The following is an 18,317-nucleotide window of genomic DNA, read 5'->3' on the forward strand; positions in this document are numbered from 1 at the left end:
GGTCACTTTATAGCAAAATGTCCTATTTCTAGTGACAGTGACAGGGGCGACGACAAGAGGGGAAAGAAGAAGGAGAAGAAGAGATACTACAAGAAGAAGGGCGGCGATGCCCATGTGAAAGGGAATTAGGCTTACACCTAGTTCCTAAATAGTTTTGGTGGTTGAATCGCCCAACACAAATAAATTGGACTAACTAGTTTGCTCTAGATTATATGTTCTACAGGTGCCAAAGGTTCATCTACAACTATACTAATTCGACTGTCCGGAATACCGTAGATTATTCCGGACAGGAGAAGCTTTTTGGAAAAACAGGCCAAGCGCGGACCGTCCGGGCCCCTGCGGCGGACCGTCCGCGACACAAGGATGACCCTCGGACAGAACCAATGCAAAAACACAAGTTTCCACTACAGACTGTCCGGAGGAAAAGCAAAGACCGTCCGAGCCCTCGCGCGGACCGTCCGGCCTCAGGCGCGGACCGTCCGGTCGGTAAGAAACCGAAAAACCTGAAGGTAACGGGTTCGGAGAAATGAATTATAGGGGGCCTCGCGGACCGTCCGGGGTGCACGACCGGACCGTCCGCGACTGGCTCTGTCTGACATCTGACGTCGCATTAAATGCAATATAGCCGTTGATATAGCCGTTACTGCTGACCGTTGCATTTTCAGTCGTTGATCCACAGGGGTGGACCGTCCGGACCTGGCTCGCGGACCGTCCGCGCTCAGCAGAATGGCCCAACGGCTAGGAAGTGGTTGGTGGCTATAAATACAACCCCAACCACCTCCATTCAAGACATCCAAGCATTCCAACCTTCAACATTCAATACAAGAGCTAGCAATCCATTCCAAGACACATTCAAAGCCTCCATCTCTCCAAGTTTCACAATTGAGAAAAGAGATCATTAGTGATTAAGTGGCTTGAGAGAGAGAAAGTGATTCGTGTGTTATTTGTCGCTCTTGTCGCTTGGCTTTTGCAATCGTGCTTTCTTGATTCTTTCATTGCGATTAAACTCACTTGTAATTGAGGCAAGAGACACCAATCTTGTGGTGCTCCTTGTAGGAACTTTGTGTTCCAAGTGATTGAGAAGAGAAAGCTCACTCGGTCCGTGGGACCGGTTGAGAGAGGGAAGGGTTGAAAGAGACCCGGCCTTTGTGGCCTCCTCAACGGGGAGTAGGTTTGCGAGAACCAAACCTCGGTAAAACAAATCCTCGTGTCACACTTCTTATTTGCCTACGATTTGTTTTGACCCTCTCTCGCGGACTCAATTATATTTTTAACGCTAACCCGACTTGTAGTTGTGATTAATTTTGTAAATTTCAGTTTCGCCCTATTCACCCCCCTCTAGGCGACTATCAATTGGTATCAGAGCCCGGTGCTTCATTAGAGCCTAACCGCTCGAAGTGATGTCGGGAGATCACGCCAAGAAGGAGATGGAGACCGGCGAAAAGCCCACTACAAGCCAAGGGAGCACTTCATCGGAAGAGTCCCGCACCAAAAGGAGGGAGAAGAAGAAGAGCTCCTCCAACAAAGGGAAGGAGAAGAAATCTTCTTCTCACCACAAAGAGAAGAAAGAAAAATCTTCTTCCCACAAGCCGCATCGGAGTAAGGACAAGCAAAAGAGGATGAGGAAAGTGGTCTACTACGAGACCGACACTTCATCAACATCAACCTCTGGCTCCGATGCGCCCTCCGTAACTTCTAAACGCCAAGAGCGTAAGAAGTTTAGTAAGATTCCCCTACACTACCCTCGCATTTCTAAACATGCACCTTTACTTTCCGTCCCATTAGGCAAACCACCAACTTTTGATGGTGACGATTATGCTAGGTGGAGTGATTTAATGCGATTTCATCTAACCTCACTCCACAAAAGTATATGGGATGTTGTTGAGTTTGGTGCACAGGTACCGTCCGTAGGGGACAAGGATTATGATGAGGATGAGGTGGCCCAAATCGAGCACTTCAACTCTCAAGCGACAACAATACTCCTCGCTTCTTTAAGTAGAGAGGAATATAACAAAGTTCAAGGGTTGAAGAGCGCCAAAGAAGTTTGGGATGTGCTCAAAACCGCGCACGAGGGAGACGAGCTCACAAAGATCACCAAGCGGAAACGATCGAGGGGGAGCTCGGTCGGTTCCGGCTTCGCAAAGGGGAGGAGCCACAACACATGTACAACCGGCTCAAGACCTTGGTGAACCAAGTGCGCAACCTCGGGAGCGTAAAGTGGGACGACCACGAAATGGTTAAGGTTATTCTAAGATCTCTCATTTTCCTTAACCCCACTCAAGTTCAATTAATTCGTGGTAATCCTAGATATACTAAAATGACCCCCGAGGAAGTTATCGGGAATTTTGTAAGTTTTGAGTGCATGATCGAAGGCTCGAGGAAGATCAACGAGCTTGATGATCCATCCACATCCGAAGCTCAACCCGTCGCGTTCAAGGCGACGGAGGAAAAGAAGGAGGAGGCTACACCAACTCGACAACCAATAGACGCCTCCAAGCTCGACAATGAGGAGATGGCGCTCGTCATCAAAAGCTTCCGCCAAATCCTCAAGCAAAGGAGAGGGAAAGACTACAAGTCCCGCTCCAAGAAGGTTTGCTACAAATGTGGTAAGCCCGGTCATTTTATTGCTAAATGTCCTATATCAAGTGACAGTGACCGAGGCGACGACAAGAAGGGGAGAAGAAAGGAGAAGAAAAGGTACTACAAGAAGAAGGGCGGCGATGCCCATGTTTGTCGGGAATGGGATTCCGACGAAAGCTCAAGCGACTCCTCCGACGACGAGGACGCCGCCAACATCGCCGTCACCAAGGGACTTCTCTTCCCCAACGTCGGCCACAAGTGCCTCATGGCAAAGGACGGCAAAAGGAAAAAGGTTAAATCTAACTCCTCCACTAAATATGAATCTTCTAGTGATGATAATGCTAGTGATGAGGAGGATAATTTGCGTTCCCTTTTTGCCAACCTTAACATAGCACAAAAGGAAAAATTAAATGAATTAGTTAGTGCTATTCATGAAAAGGATGACCTTTTGGATTCCCAAGAGGATTGTCTAATTAAAGAAAACAAGAAACATGTTAAGGTTAAAAAGGCTTATGCTCTAGAAATTGAGAAATGTGAAAAATTATCTAGTGAGCTAAGCACTTGCCGTGAGATGATTGACAACCTTAGGAGTGAAAATGCTAGTTTAAGTACTAAGGTTGATTCACATGTTTGCAATATTTCAACTTCCAATCCTAGAGATAATAATGTTGATTTACTTACTAGGATTGATGAGTTGAATGCTTCCCTAGCTAGCCTTAGAATTGAAAATGAAAATTTGCTTGCTAAGGCTAAAGATTTTGATGTTTGCAAAGTTACTATTTCCGATCTTAGAGATAAAAATGATATTCTTCATGCTAAGATTGTTGAACTTAATTCTTGCAAACCCTCTACATCTATCATTGAGCATGTATCTATTTGCACTAGATGTAGAGATATTGATGTTAATGCTATTCATGATCATATGGCTTTAATTAAACAACAAAATGATCATATAGCAAAACTAGATGCTAAAATTGCCGAGTACAACTTAGAAAATGAGAAATTTAAATTTGCTCATAGCATGCTTTATAATGGGAGACGCCCGGGCATCAAGGATGGCATTGGTTTCCAAAGGGGAGACAATGTCAAAATTAGTGCCCCTCCTAAGAGATTGTCCAACTTTGTTAAGGGCAAGGCTCCCATGCCTCAGGATAACGAGGGTTACATTTTATACCCTGCCGGTTATCCCGAGAGCAAAATTAGGAGAATTCATTCTAGGAAGTCTCACTCTGGCCCTAATCATGCTTTTATGTATAAGGGTGAGACATCTAGTTCTAGGCAACCAACCCGTGCTAAGTTGCCTAAGAAAACTCCTAATGCATCAAATGATCATAATATTTCATTTAAAACTTTTGATGCATCTTATGTGTTGACTAACAAATCCGGCAAGGTTGTTGCCAAATATGTTGGGGGCAAACACAAGGGTTCAAAGACTTGTGTTTGGGTACCCAAAGTTCTTGTGTCTAATGCCAAAGGACCCAAAACCATTTGGGTACCTAAAGTCAAGAACTAAACTTGTTTTGTAGGTTTATGCATCCGGGGGCTCAAGTTGGATCATCGACAGCGGGTGCACAAACCACATGACAGGGGAGAAGAAAATGTTCTCCTCCTACGAGAAAAACCAAGATCCCCAAAGAGCGATCACATTCGGGGATGGAAATCAAGGTTTGGTCAAAGGTTTGGGTAAAATTGCTATATCTCCTGACCATTCTATTTCCAATGTTTTTCTTGTAGATTCTCTAGATTACAATTTGCTTTCCGTATCTCAATTATGTCAAATGGGCTACAACTGTCTATTCACTGATGTAGGTGTCACTGTCTTTAGAAGAAGTGATGATTCAATAGCATTTAAGGGAGTATTAGAGGGTCAGCTATACTTGGTAGATTTTGATAGAGCTGAACTCGACACTTGCTTAATTGCTAAGACTAACATGGGTTGGCTCTGGCACCGCCGACTAGCCCATGTTGGAATGAAGAATCTTCATAAGCTTCTAAAGGGAGAACACATTTTAGGATTAACGAATGTTCATTTTGAGAAAGACAGGGTTTGTAGCGCATGCCAAGCAGGGAAGCAAGTTGGCATTCATCATCCACATAAGAACATAATGACGACCGACAGGCCACTGGAGCTCCTACACATGGATCTATTCGGCCCGATTGCTTACATAAGCATCGACGGGAGTAAGTACTGTCTAGTTATTGTGGATGATTATTCTCGCTTCACTTGGGTATTCTTTTTGCAGGAAAAATCTCAAACCCAAGAGACCTTAAAGGGATTCTTGAGACGGGCTCAAAATGAGTTCAGCTTAAGGATCAAGAAAATTAGAAGCGACAACGGGACGGAGTTCAAGAACTCTCAAATCGAAAGCTTTCTTGAGGAGGAGGGCATCAAGCATGAGTTCTCTTCTCCCTACACGCCACAACAAAATGGTGTAGTGGAGAGGAAGAATAGAACTCTATTGGACATGGCAAGGACCATGCTTGATGAATACAAGACTTCGGATCGGTTTTGGGCCGAGGCGGTCAACACCGCTTGCTACGCCATCAACCGGTTATATCTACACCGAATCCTCAAGAAGACATCATATGAACTCCTAACCGGTAAAAAGCCCAACATTTCATATTTTAGAGTCTTTGGTAGCAAATGCTTTATTCTTGTTAAAAGAGGTAGAAAATCTAAATTTGCTCCTAAGACTGTAGAAGGTTTTTTACTTGGTTATGACTCAAACACAAGGGCATATAGGGTCTTTAACAAGTCCACTGGACTAGTTGAAGTCTCATGTGACGTTGTGTTTGATGAGACTAATGGCTCTCAAGTAGAGCAAGTTGATCTTGATGAGATAGGTGAAGAAGAGGCTCCATGCATCGCACTAAGGAACATGTCCATTGGGGATGTGTGTCCTAAGGAATCCGAAGAGCCTCCAAATGCACAAGATCAACCTTCCTCCTCCACGCAAGCATCTCCACCAACTCAAAATGAGGATGAAACTCAAGTTGATGAAGTAGAAGATCAAGCAAATGAGCCACCTCAAGATAATGGCAATGATCAAGGGGGAGATGCAAATGAGGAAGACAAGGAGGAAGAGGAACAAAGGCCGCCACACCCAAGAGTCCACCAAGCAATTCAACGAGATCACCCCGTCGACACCATCCTCGGCGACATTCATAAGGGGGTAACTACTCGATCTCGTGTTGCACATTTTTGTGAACATTACTCGTTTGTTTCCTCTATTGAGCCACACAGGGTAGAGGAAGCACTCCAAGATTCGGATTGGGTGGTGGCGATGCAAGAGGAGCTCAACAACTTCACTAGAAATGAGGTATGGCATTTAGTTCCACGTCCTAACCAAAATGTTGTAGGAACCAAATGGGTCTTCCGCAACAAGCAAGATGAGCATGGTGTGGTGACAAGGAACAAAGCTCGACTTGTGGCCAAAGGATACTCCCAAGTCGAAGGTTTGGATTTCGGTGAAACCTATGCACCCGTAGCTAGGCTTGAGTCAATTCGCATTTTATTGTCCTATGCTACTTACCATGGCTTTAAGCTTTATCAAATGGATGTGAAAAGTGCCTTTCTCAATGGACCAATTAAGGAAGAGGTCTATGTTGAGCAACCTCCCGGCTTTGAAGACAGTGAGTACCCTAACCATGTCTATAAGCTCTCTAAGGCACTTTATGGGCTCAAGCAAGCCCCAAGAGCATGGTATGAATGCCTTAGAGATTTTCTTATTGCAAATGGATTCAAAGTCGGAAAGGCCGATCCTACACTCTTTACTAAAACTCTTGAAAATGACTTGTTTGTATGCCAAATCTATGTTGATGATATTATATTTGGGTCTACTAACGAGTCTACATGTGAAGAGTTTAGTAGGATTATGACACAAAAATTCGAGATGTCAATGATGGGGGAGTTGAAGTATTTCCTAGGATTTCAAGTAAAGCAACTCCAAGAGGGCACCTTCATTAGCCAAACAAAGTACACTCAAGATATTCTAAGCAAGTTTGGAATGAAGGATGCCAAGCCCATCAAGACACCCATGGGAACCAATGGGCATCTCGACCTCGACACGGGAGGTAAGTCCGTGGATCAAAAGGTATACCGGTCGATGATAGGCTCTTTACTCTATTTATGTGCATCTCGACCGGATATTATGCTTTCCGTATGCATGTGTGCAAGATTCCAAGCCGACCCTAAGGAAGCTCACCTTACGGCCGTAAAACGAATCTTGAGATATTTGGCTTATACTCCTAAGTTTGGGCTTTGGTATCCTAGGGGATCCACATTTGATTTGATTGGTTATTCGGATGCCGATTCGGCGGGGTGCAAAATCAATAGGAAGAGCACATCGGGGACTTGCCAGTTCTTGGGAAGATCCTTGGTGTCTTGGGCTTCTAAGAAGCAAAATTCGGTCGCTCTTTCCACCGCCGAAGCCGAGTACATTGCCGCAGGCCATTGTTGCGCGCAATTACTTTGGATGAGGCAAACCCTGCGGGACTACGGTTACAAATTAACCAAAGTCCCTTTGCTATGTGATAATGAGAGTGCAATCAAAATGGCCGACAATCCCGTCGAGCATAGCCGCACTAAGCACATAGCCATTCGGTATCATTTTCTTAGGGATCACCAACAAAAGGGAGATATCGAGATTTCATACATTAATACTAAAGATCAATTAGCCGATATCTTTACCAAGCCTCTTGATGAACAATCTTTTAACAAACTTAGGCATGAGCTCAATATTCTTGATTCGCGCAATTTCTTTTGTTAGATTGCACATAGCTCATTTATATACCTTTGATTGTAACCCCTCATATGCTATGACTAATGTGTTTTCAAGTCTATTTCAAACCAAGTCATAGGTATATTGAAAGGGAATTGGAGTCTTCGGCGAAGACAAAGGCTTCCAGTCCGTAAACTCATTCCTCGCCGGCAAGAGACTCTCCATTCTCAGGGGAGACAAGCATGAGCATCCAAGAAAAGGACTTTTCCTTTGGGGGAGAAAGAGCCCAAAGCAAAAGGACCGGACTTCGTCTTTGGTATAATCTTAACTCATCTATTTATGACCAAAGGGGAGGATAGCACTTCGAGGGCTCTAATGGTTCCGTTTTTGGCGATTCATGCCAAAAAGGGGGAGAAAAGAGCCCAAAGCAAAAGGACTGCACCGCCACCTAATTCAAAAAAAACTTAGTGTTGAATATTTACCAATTGGTTTTCCTATTATGTTCAAAAGGGGGAGAAAGTAGTATTTCGAAAAGGATATATCAAAACCCTCTTGAACACTAAGAGGAGGATTTCATTTAGGAGGAGTTTTGTTTAGTCAAAGGAAAAGCATTTGAAACAGGGGGAGAAAATTTCAAATCTTGAAAATGCTTTGCAAAATCTTATTCATTTACCTTTGACTATTTGCAAAAAGAACTTTGAAAAGAATTTACAAAATAGTCTGCAAAAACAAAACATGTGGTGCAAGCGTGGTCCAAAATATTAAAAATGAAGAAACAATCCATGCATATCTTGTAAGTATTTATATTAGCTAAATTCCAAGCAACCTTTACACCTACATTATGCAAACTAGTTCAATTATGCACCTTTATATTTGCTTTGGTTTGTGTTGGCATCAATCACCAAAAAGGGGGAGATTGAAAGGGAATTAGGCTTACACCTAGTTCCTAAATAGTTTTGGTGGTTGAATCGCCCAACACAAATAAATTGGACTAACTAGTTTGCTCTAGATTATATGTTCTACAGGTGCCAAAGGTTCATCTACAACTATACTAATTCGACTGTCCGGAATACCGTAGATTATTCCGTACAGGAGAAGCTTTTTGGAAAAACAGGCCAAGCGCGGACCGTCCGGGCCCCTGCGGCGGACCGTCCGCGACACAAGGATGACCCTCGGACAGAACCAATGCAAAAACACAAGTTTCCACTACAGACTGTCCGGAGGAAAAGCAAAGACCGTCCGAGCCCTCGCGCGGACCGTCCGGCCTCAGGCGCGGACCGTCCGGTCGGTAAGAAACCGAAAAACCCGAAGGTAACGGGTTCGGAGAAATGAATTATAGGGGGCCTCGCGGACCGTCCGGGGTGCACGACCGGACCGTCCGCGACTGGCTCTGTCTGACATCTGACGTCGCATTAAATGCAATATAGCCGTTGATATAGCCGTTACTGCTGACCGTTGCATTTTCAGTCGTTGATCCACAGGGGCGGACCGTCCGGACCTGGCTCGCGGACCGTCCGCGCTCAGCAGAATGGCCCAACGGCTAGGAAGTGGTTGGTGGCTATAAATACAACCCCAACCACCTCCATTCAAGACATCCAAGCATTCCAACCTTCAACATTCAATACAAGAGCTAGCAATCCATTCCAAGACACATTCAAAGCCTCCATCTCTCCAAGTTTCACAATTGAGAAAAGAGATCATTAGTGATTAAGTGGCTTGAGAGAGAGAAAGTGATCCGTGTGTTATTTGTCGCTCTTGTCGCTTGGCTTTTGCAATCGTGCTTTCTTGATTCTTTCATTGCGATTAAACTCACTTGTAATTGAGGCAAGAGACACCAATCTTGTGGTGCTCCTTGTAGGAACTTTGTGTTCCAAGTGATTGAGAAGAGAAAGCTCACTCGGTCCGTGGGACCGGTTGAGAGAGGGAAGGGTTGAAAGAGACCCGGCCTTTGTGGCCTCCTCAACGGGGAGTAGGTTTGCGAGAACCGAACCTCGGTAAAACAAATCCTCGTGTCACACTTCTTATTTGCCTACGATTTGTTTTGACCCTCTCTCGCGGACTCAATTATATTTTTAACGCTAACCCGACTTGTAGTTGTGATTAATTTTGTAAATTTCAGTTTCGCCCTATTCACCCCCCCTCTAGGCGACTATCACCATGTTTGCCGGCAGTGGGACTCCGACGAGAGATCCACCAACTCCTCATCCGACGAGGACGCCGCAAACATCGCCGTCAACAAGGGCCTTCTCTTCCCCAACGTCGGCCACAAGTGCCTCATGGCAGAAGACGGCAAGAAGAAGAAGGTAAAATCTAGATCCTCCACTAAGTATGCAACTTCTAGTGATGAGGATAATTCTAGTGATGATGAGGATAACTTGCTTACTCTTTTTGCCAATCTTAACATGCAACAAAAAGAGAAACTAAATGAATTGATTAGTGCTATTCATGAAAAAGATAAACTCTTGGATAGCCAAGAGGACTTCCTTATTAAGGAAAACAAAAAGCATGTTAAGGTTAAAAATGCTTATGCTCTAGAGGTAGAAAAATGTGAAAAATTAACTAGTGAGCTAAGCACTTGCCATGACACTATTTCTAGCCTTAAAAATGAAAATGCCAAATTAATTGCTAAGGTTGAGAACTCAAATGTTTGTGATGATTCAATTGCTAATCTTAGAAATGATAATGCTAGTTTAATTGCTAAGATTGACATGTTGAATGAATCTCTTGCTAGCCTTAAGATTGAGAATGAAAAATTAATTGCTAAGGCTAAAGATTTAAATGTTTGCAATGATGCTATTACCAATTTTAGAGATAAGAATGTTATTTTACATGCTAGGATTGTTGAATTAAATGATTGCAAACCCTCTACATCTACGGTTGATCATGTTTCTATTTGCACTAGATGTAGAGATGTTAATGTAGATGCTATTTATGATCACCTTGCTTTAATTAAACAACAAAATGATCACATAGCTACATTAACTGCTAAAATCAATGAGCATGACTTGGAAAATGAAAATTTTAAATTTACTAGAAACATGCTCCATAGTGGGAGACGCCCTGGCATTAAGGATGACATTGGCTTCCAACAGGGAGACAATGTCAAGCTTAGTTCCCCTAAGAAATTGTCTAATTTTGTTAAGGGTAAGGCTCCCATGGTTCAGGATAACGAGGGTTACATTTTATACCCTGCCGGTTATCCCGAACACAAAATTAGGAGAATTCATTCTAGGAAGTCTCACTCTGGCTCTCATCATGCTTTTATGTATAAGAGTGAGGCATCTAGCTCTAGGCAATTAACCCATGTTAAATTTCCTAAAAGGAAATCTCCTATTGCACAAATGATCATAACATTTCATTTAAGACTTTTGATGCTTCATATGTGCTTACTAACAAATCAGGCAAGGTAGTTGCCAAATATGTTGGGGGCAAACACAAGGGCTCCAAGACTTGTGTTTCGGTACCCAAGGTGCTTGTTTCTAATGTAAAAGGACCCAAGACCGTTTGGGTACCTAAGAACAAGGCCTAAATTTGTTTTGTAGGTTTATGCATCCGGGGGCTCAAGTTGGATCATCGATAGCGGGTGCACAAACCACATGACAAGGGAGAAAAGGATGTTCTCCTCCTATGAGAAAAACCAAGATCCCCAAAGAGCTATCACATTCGGGGATGGAAATCAAGGTTTGGTCAAAGGATTGGGTAAAATTACAATATCACCTGACCATTCTATTTCCAATGTTTTTCTTGTAGATTCATTAGATTACAATTTGCTTTTTGTTTCTCAATTATGCAAAATGGCTTACAATTGTCTTTTTACGGATATAGGTGTTACTGTCTTTAGAAGAAGTGATGATTCAATAGCATTTAAGGGAGTGTTAGAAGGTCAGCTATACTTAGTTGATTTTAATAGAGCTGAACTCGACACTTGCTTAATTGCTAAGACTAACATGGGTTGGCTCTGGCACCGCCGACTAGCCCACGTTGGGATGAAGAATCTTCACAAGCTTCTAAAGGGAGAGCACATTTTGGGACTAACCAATGTTCATTTTGAGAAAGATAGGATTTGTAGCGCATGCCAAGCAGGGAAGCAAGTTGGTGTTCATCGTCCACACAAGAACATCATGACGACCGACAGGCCACTTGAGCTACTCCACATGGATCTATTCGGCCCGATAGCTTACATAAGCATCAGCGGGAGTAAGTACTGTCTAGTTATTGTGGATGATTATTCTCGCTTTACTTGGGTGTTCTTTTTGCAGGAAAAATCACAAACCCAAGAGACCTTAAAGGGATTCTTGAGACGAGCTCAAAATGAGTTCGGCTTAAGAATCAAAAAGATTAGAAGCGACAACGGGACGGAGTTCAAGAACTCTCAAATTGAAGGCTTTCTTGAGGAGGAGGGCATCAAGCATGAGTTCTCTTCTCCCTACACGCCACAACAAAATGGTGTAGTGGAAAGGAAGAATAGAACTCTATTGGACATGGCGAGGACCATGCTTGATGAGTACAAGACTTCAGATCGGTTTTGGGCCGAGGCGGTCAACACCGCTTGCTACGCCATCAACCGATTATACCTTCATCGAATCCTCAAGAAGACATCTTATGAACTCCTAACCGGTAAAAAGCCAAATGTTTCATATTTTAGAGTCTTTGGTAGCAAATGCTTTATTCTTGTTAAAAGAGGTAGAAAATCTAAATTTGCTCCTAAGGCTGTAGAAGGCTTTTTACTTGGTTATGATTCAAACACAAGGGCATATAGAGTCTTTAACAAGTCCACTGGACTAGTTGAAGTTTATTGTGACATTGTGTTTGATGAGACTAACGACTCTCAAGTAGAGCAAGTTGATCTTGATGAGCTAGATGATGAAGAAGCTCCGTGCGTCGCACTAAGGAACATGTCCATTGGGGATGTGTGTCCTAAGGAATCCGAGGAGCCTCCACATGCACAAGATCAACCATCTTCCTCAATGCAAGCATATCCACCAACTCAAGATGAGGATCAAGCTCAAGATGATGATGATGAAGATCAAGAGGAGCCACCTCAAGAGGAGGACAATGATCAAGGGGGAGATGCTAATGATCAAGACAAGGAAGATGATGAGGGTCCAAGACCGCCACACCCAAGAGTCCACCAAGCAATCCAACGAGATCACCCCGTGAACACCATCCTCGGTGATATTCAAAAGGGGGTAACCACTCGATCTCGTGTTGCTCATTTTTGTGAACATTATTCCTTTGTTTCTTCTATTGAGCCATACAGGGTGGAAGACGCATTAAGGGATTCAGATTGGGTGTTGGCGATGCAAGAGGAACTCAACAACTTCACGAGGAATGAGGTATGGCATTTAGTTCCACGTCCTAACCAAAATGTTGTAGGAACCAAGTGGGTCTTCCGCAACAAGCAAGATGAGCATGGTGTGGTGACAAGGAACAAAGCCCGACTTGTGGCCAAGGGATATTCACAATTCAAAGGTTTGGATTTCGGTGAAACCTATGCACCCGTAGCTAGGCTTGAGTCAATTCGCATATTACTTGCCTATGCTACTTGCCATGGCTTCAAGCTTTATCAAATGGACGTGAAGAGTGCCTTTCTCAATGGACCAATTGTTGGGGACTTGTTCTCAAATGCTATGAATTAAGAACAAGGCAACATAAAATGTTAAATGATATTATCCTTCGTCCGTGAAGCATTATTCCTTTGAGGATAATGAGTCTTGGACGAAGGTTGATAAGAGTCTTATTACGAAGTTGAACCTTCGTAATAAACTTCCAATAAACATTGTAAGGTAATACAAAATAAAAGATATAAGATGGATAAATGTCTCACAGATACATCAAATCATATTTATTTAATATATTGAATCATTAAATACCAATAATACCTATGCCTTGACAAAGGTTGTATTCCGAGAGATGCGATCGCAAATACTAGAATGCGTGAACAGTAACGGAATACTGTTCACTATTTATAGGCACAGGACGCAGCCTGTGAGGAATTACAAGTATGCCCCTTAAAAAACTTACAACATTGACTCAGACCTTCATGGGTTAAAAGGTCATTCTATCTTTAAGTCGGTTTGTAATGCCGAAGCTCTACGAAGAGGCACCTTCGGCTATCTTATACGAACAGCTTCATCCGAGGATCAGTTCTTTCTATAAGACCTTCGGCGACGAAGCATAGACCCAACAGTAGCCCCTTTCGCGGTGCTAGATCGTTTTTCGTAACGAGCTTGATCCGTGAAAAAAGTTTCTTAAGCTTCGGAGCGCCGAAGGTCTCAAAAAACACCTTCCCTGAGCTCGTTGTCGAGAAACGATTCGATTTCCCTGCGCGCAGCGGCCCCACCTTGCCGAGTTACTGTTCGGTCGCTGCGGTCCACCGTACAGCGAGTGCGAGCGGGTGTCCGCCTGGTGTAAAACTCCTGGCGCTTCGCCTTCTTACCTGCGGCACTATATAAACAGACGAGTAGGTGTGAAGTTACCACAGCATTTACTGCTATTTGTGCTGTTTTGCTGCCAAAATTTTTAACCATCGCCGAAGCTTGTTTGTCAGATTTGAACGAAGCTCCATCTTGAAACCTGCTTCGGAGAAAAAAGTATTAAAGTTTCACAAGTTCATAGTTAAATGGCCAGAGTCCGTTCTACCGCTAGGGTTGAGCGTGAGGGGGACGAAACTGAAGCTTCGGAAACTGTCCCTATCTCCGAAGCTATGCAACGATCCGGACTAGTGGTTCCTGAAGAGATCCCTAGTGAAGATGCAGAACAAGCAAAACAAACAGTTGCTGAAGTGGAAGAAGAAGTTATTGAAGAAACTGATCCCGAGGATGATTATCGCTTTGCCATGCCGAGCAAACCCAGCCACTTGGACTTCGGGAAATCTACTGTTTCGAAGGCTGATCTGTCCAAGATGGTAAAATCAGGCTTTTTTAATGAGGATCAGAAGAAGCTGTTACGCTTCGGGGGAGAAGAGACTACTCCGAAGCCGGAAAAAGATGAGATTGTCATTTTTAAGAGCTTTTTAAAGGCCGGATTAAGATTTCCCCTTCATGGGATTATTGCAGAGGTGCTGAAGAAATTTGGTATCTATTTTCACCAACTGACCCCTAACGCTATCGTTAGGCTCAGTGTTTATATCTGGGCACTCCGAAGCCAAACAGTGGAACCGTTTGCGGACAGCTTTTGCCGGGTTCACGAGCTGCATTACCAGACAAAGGCTAGAAAAGATGGATTGCATGACAATTTTGGCTGCTACAATTTTGCTTATCGGAAAACTACGAAGTTTCCTGTAATCAGCTATCGGAGTAAATGGGCAGCGGGGTGGAAATCCGAGTGGTTTTATGTCAAAGTTAATGATGACAAGGAGAAGCTCGTGCAGAGTCCACTCGAACTAACCTTCGGAGAAACCCGGCCTCTCTGCCACATGTTACCAGAGGGTCCAACTCAAAAAGCAATGTATGAATTCAAAATAATTGCAGAGAATATCAGTACAAGGGACTTGGTCCAGGAATTCTTGGCTTTCAAGGTTTTTCCTAGTGTAAAAGAGTGGGAAATGCCGAAGCTGAAGGGAGAGAAGAAAAAAGGTGAACTTGTACGTTTGCCTTACTACTTCAAATTTAAAAAATATTTTAAAACTCCTTGCCAAGAGTGGCTGGATACAATTGAAGTGATGTGCAACGAGATACTTGGTAATTATTCGAAAAAAGAAGATCAATTGATGACCGCAGCCTTCGGCACCCGTCCGAAACGAAGGCTAAATCGAGTATTGGACGCCTTGGGTTTCGAATACCCAGACTATGAAGATCTGAACAAAAGTGCCGGAGGGCAAAAAAGGAAAAGGGCGACTGAAGCCTTAGATGAAGGTGAAAAAGAGCCAGTAAAGAAGAAAATTTCAAAGAAAAAGAAACCTTCTTCTCCGAAGCAACAAATATCCGAAGCAGAAGAAACCCCCGCATCACCTTCTGCTGCTGTTGTTGAAGAAATTCTGAAGGTAATGACTGAATCCTTACCTGCGAAGCTAAGTCCACTGGGTCTTCAACTGACTAAGTTTTTTCAGAAGAACAAGGAGCCTGAGAAATTGAGGAAAACAATCAAAGGAAAGAAACAAAGAATCATTACCGTGACAGAGGTAATTGACAAAACGCCGCCAAGAGCTTCGGCCCAAAAAACACAAGCAGCAGCAGAGGGGGCAGATATTGAAATTGCACCTTCGGAGGCCGCAGCCGCCGAAGTTACCTCAGCTGAAGATTTGAATTTAGAGAGCACAATTGAACATATTGACCAAATGCTGCTAGACATGGCTGCAGAGGAAGCTGCCACTGCTGCCGAAGAAGCTGTGACCGCAGCGTCAAAGAAAGGAAAAGAAATTGCTGATGAAGCTTCGGAAAACGAAGTCTTTGCGTTCAAAAACTTAGTTGGAGAACATCTAACAAAAGCTGAAATAGAAGAGCTTAAAGAGTATGCCCAATCCTGTGGATATAAACCTGGGGCACTCCTCTTCGGAGGCGTTGATGATGAGAAATTAGAGTGTATTCGGGACCAAACAGGGGCCAAAGTCATCAGCACTCTGTCCAGGAGTATTGGATTCCCGAAGCTAGAAACAGATATCAGCCGCTACCGACGACAACATGTCGTTGGTAGTTTATTTTTTTCCAACTTCAAGGTGAATGACTTGTCCCTTAACTTTTATTGCTTCGAATAAAAACATGTCTGACGAAGGTTGTGTCTATGTAGAGTATGCTATTGAGCAAAGCCTTGCAAATGCAGCAAGATCTTGAAGATAAAAAGCATGAAGTTATAATTGGAAATTTGGAAATCAAAATAAAAGAGCAATCAGATGCTTTTGAGAAAAAGAACTTTGAGCTCCAGGCAGCCGAAGGTTTACTGGCGGAAGCTGAAGCAAAAATATCAGAACTGAACACGAAGCTTCTCCGCCAGTCTGAGCAGTTCGAACAAGAAAAACAAGATCTCAATGCAAAACTTGAAGCCGAAGCTCAGCAAAATTCGGATTTGAGAAAACTACTGACAAATCTTCAAGAAAAATGCCTTGAATTTAGCAATAAATGTATTCAGCGACTAAGGAAGATTTTTCACTCAGTTGGAGCCAACAGCGAAAAATTTACCCCCTCAGCTGAAGATCTACCAAAAACCTTCGAACATATTGAGGGGGAGATTGACGAGCTCGACGAAGTCATAGCTAGGCATGGCGACTTTTGTGCCTGGGTGGCTTCTCGAGGGACTGCTGCAGCATTCCTGAAGGCTGGCTGTGATCATGGGAAAATTGTCAACAGGCCAAATTTCACTTTGTCACCATCAATCCTGGATGACATCCCTGATGTCGCCCGAAGCATCTCAAATCGATTCATAAAAATGATATGGACAAAAGGTGGTCGAGAGAAAGCTGGAGACGAAGCTCGTAGCCACCTTGATCCAGTAAGAAATCATACCTTGTGCTTATCTTTTTTCTGTAAACTTGATCTTGACTTCCATTGACCTTATTCGTGTAGGATGACGAAGCCGAAGCTGATGTCCAAAAATAATGCCGAAGCCGAAGCTCCTTGGAGATTTAGATAGTAGACTTGTAATATATCCTTAACCTTTCACTGATGTATGAGAAATGCTTTGATGTGGACGAAATTTCCTTTTTTGAGCCGAAGGCGAAAAAAAAACACCTTCCCTTCTTTTCGTACGCAACGAAGCATAGAAAACAACATTTTCCTTTTTCCCGAAGCTTTCCTTCATGGGAAACAACATTTTCCCTGCTTCTTTGTACACGAAGCTCTTTTTTCCCTTTCTCTCTTTTTTTTTCTTGCCGAAGCAATCACTTTATGCGATGAAGATGATTATCCTACATATGCCTAGATGAATGTTTATGAATGCAAATGCTATGATGTAATGTGACGTGCAAATGAATGGCCAAACACGTATCCGAAGCCATATTCATAGCCATTATTCTCTTGAAAACAAACACACCTCAGCTCTGCATTCCCTTAGGAACGACTTTGGAGCTTCTTCGCCTTTACTTTTGGCGGAATCAGCGTTGACTTTTCGCTGTAAGCTCTGCATTCCCTTAGGAACGTCTTTGGAGCTTCTTCGCCTTTACTTTTTGGCGGAATCAGCGTTTACTTTTCGCTGTAAGCTCTGCATTCCCTTAGGAACGTCTTTGGAGCTTCTTCGTTTTTACTTTTTGGGCACTCGATGGTGCACTCTCAGCTTTTACATTTACATTCTTTGGGGGATTTTGCTCTTATAAGACTAAAAAAGGAAATTACATATGCTGGCCCCATTAAAAACCTTTCTCCCCCTTTGGAAAGGAAAAGGGTGCCATGAAAGAAAAAATATGGAAAATTACATCGAATTATACATAATATCGCCGAAGCTCATCCGCATTCCAAGACCTAGGAATGTCGTTACCGTCCATATCTTTCAATCTGTATGAACCGGGCCTTGACGAAGATGCTACTAAGAAAGGCCCGTCCCATTTCAACTGCAATTTGCCCACTGTTTCCGGGTTGGCCACCCTCCGAAGCACCAAGTGCCCTGGCTCAATATTTTTTAGCCGAACCTTTCTATCCCGCCATTTGACTGTTTCAGCTTGATATTTATTAATATTCTCCACGGCTTGCAGTCTGATCCCTTCTAAAGCATCTTTTTCTATAGAATAAGCAGCTTCGGAATCTGATTCTGCCGAAGCTACTATCCTTATTGATCCGGCTTTAGCTTCTTCTGGAGTTATTGCTTCGTCACCGAATAACAACTTGAATGGAGTGAAACCTGTAGACCTTGATGTTGTCGTGTTGTGGCTCCACACCACTTTGGTTAGCTGATCTGGCCATTTTCCTCTAGGTTGATTGAAGATTAGCTTCATTATTCCTGTCATTATAATGCCGTTGGCTCTTTCAACGAGTCCATTTGACTCCGGGTGCCTGACTGATGCAAAATGGATCTTCGTACCAATTTGATCACAGAAATCCCTGAAAGCTTCGGAGTCAAACTGTGTTCCATTGTCCACAGTGATAGCCT

This window comes from Zea mays, chromosome 3 (assembly GCF_902167145.1).
Source record: "Zea mays cultivar B73 chromosome 3, Zm-B73-REFERENCE-NAM-5.0, whole genome shotgun sequence".
NCBI lineage: Eukaryota > Viridiplantae > Streptophyta > Magnoliopsida > Poales > Poaceae > Zea > Zea mays.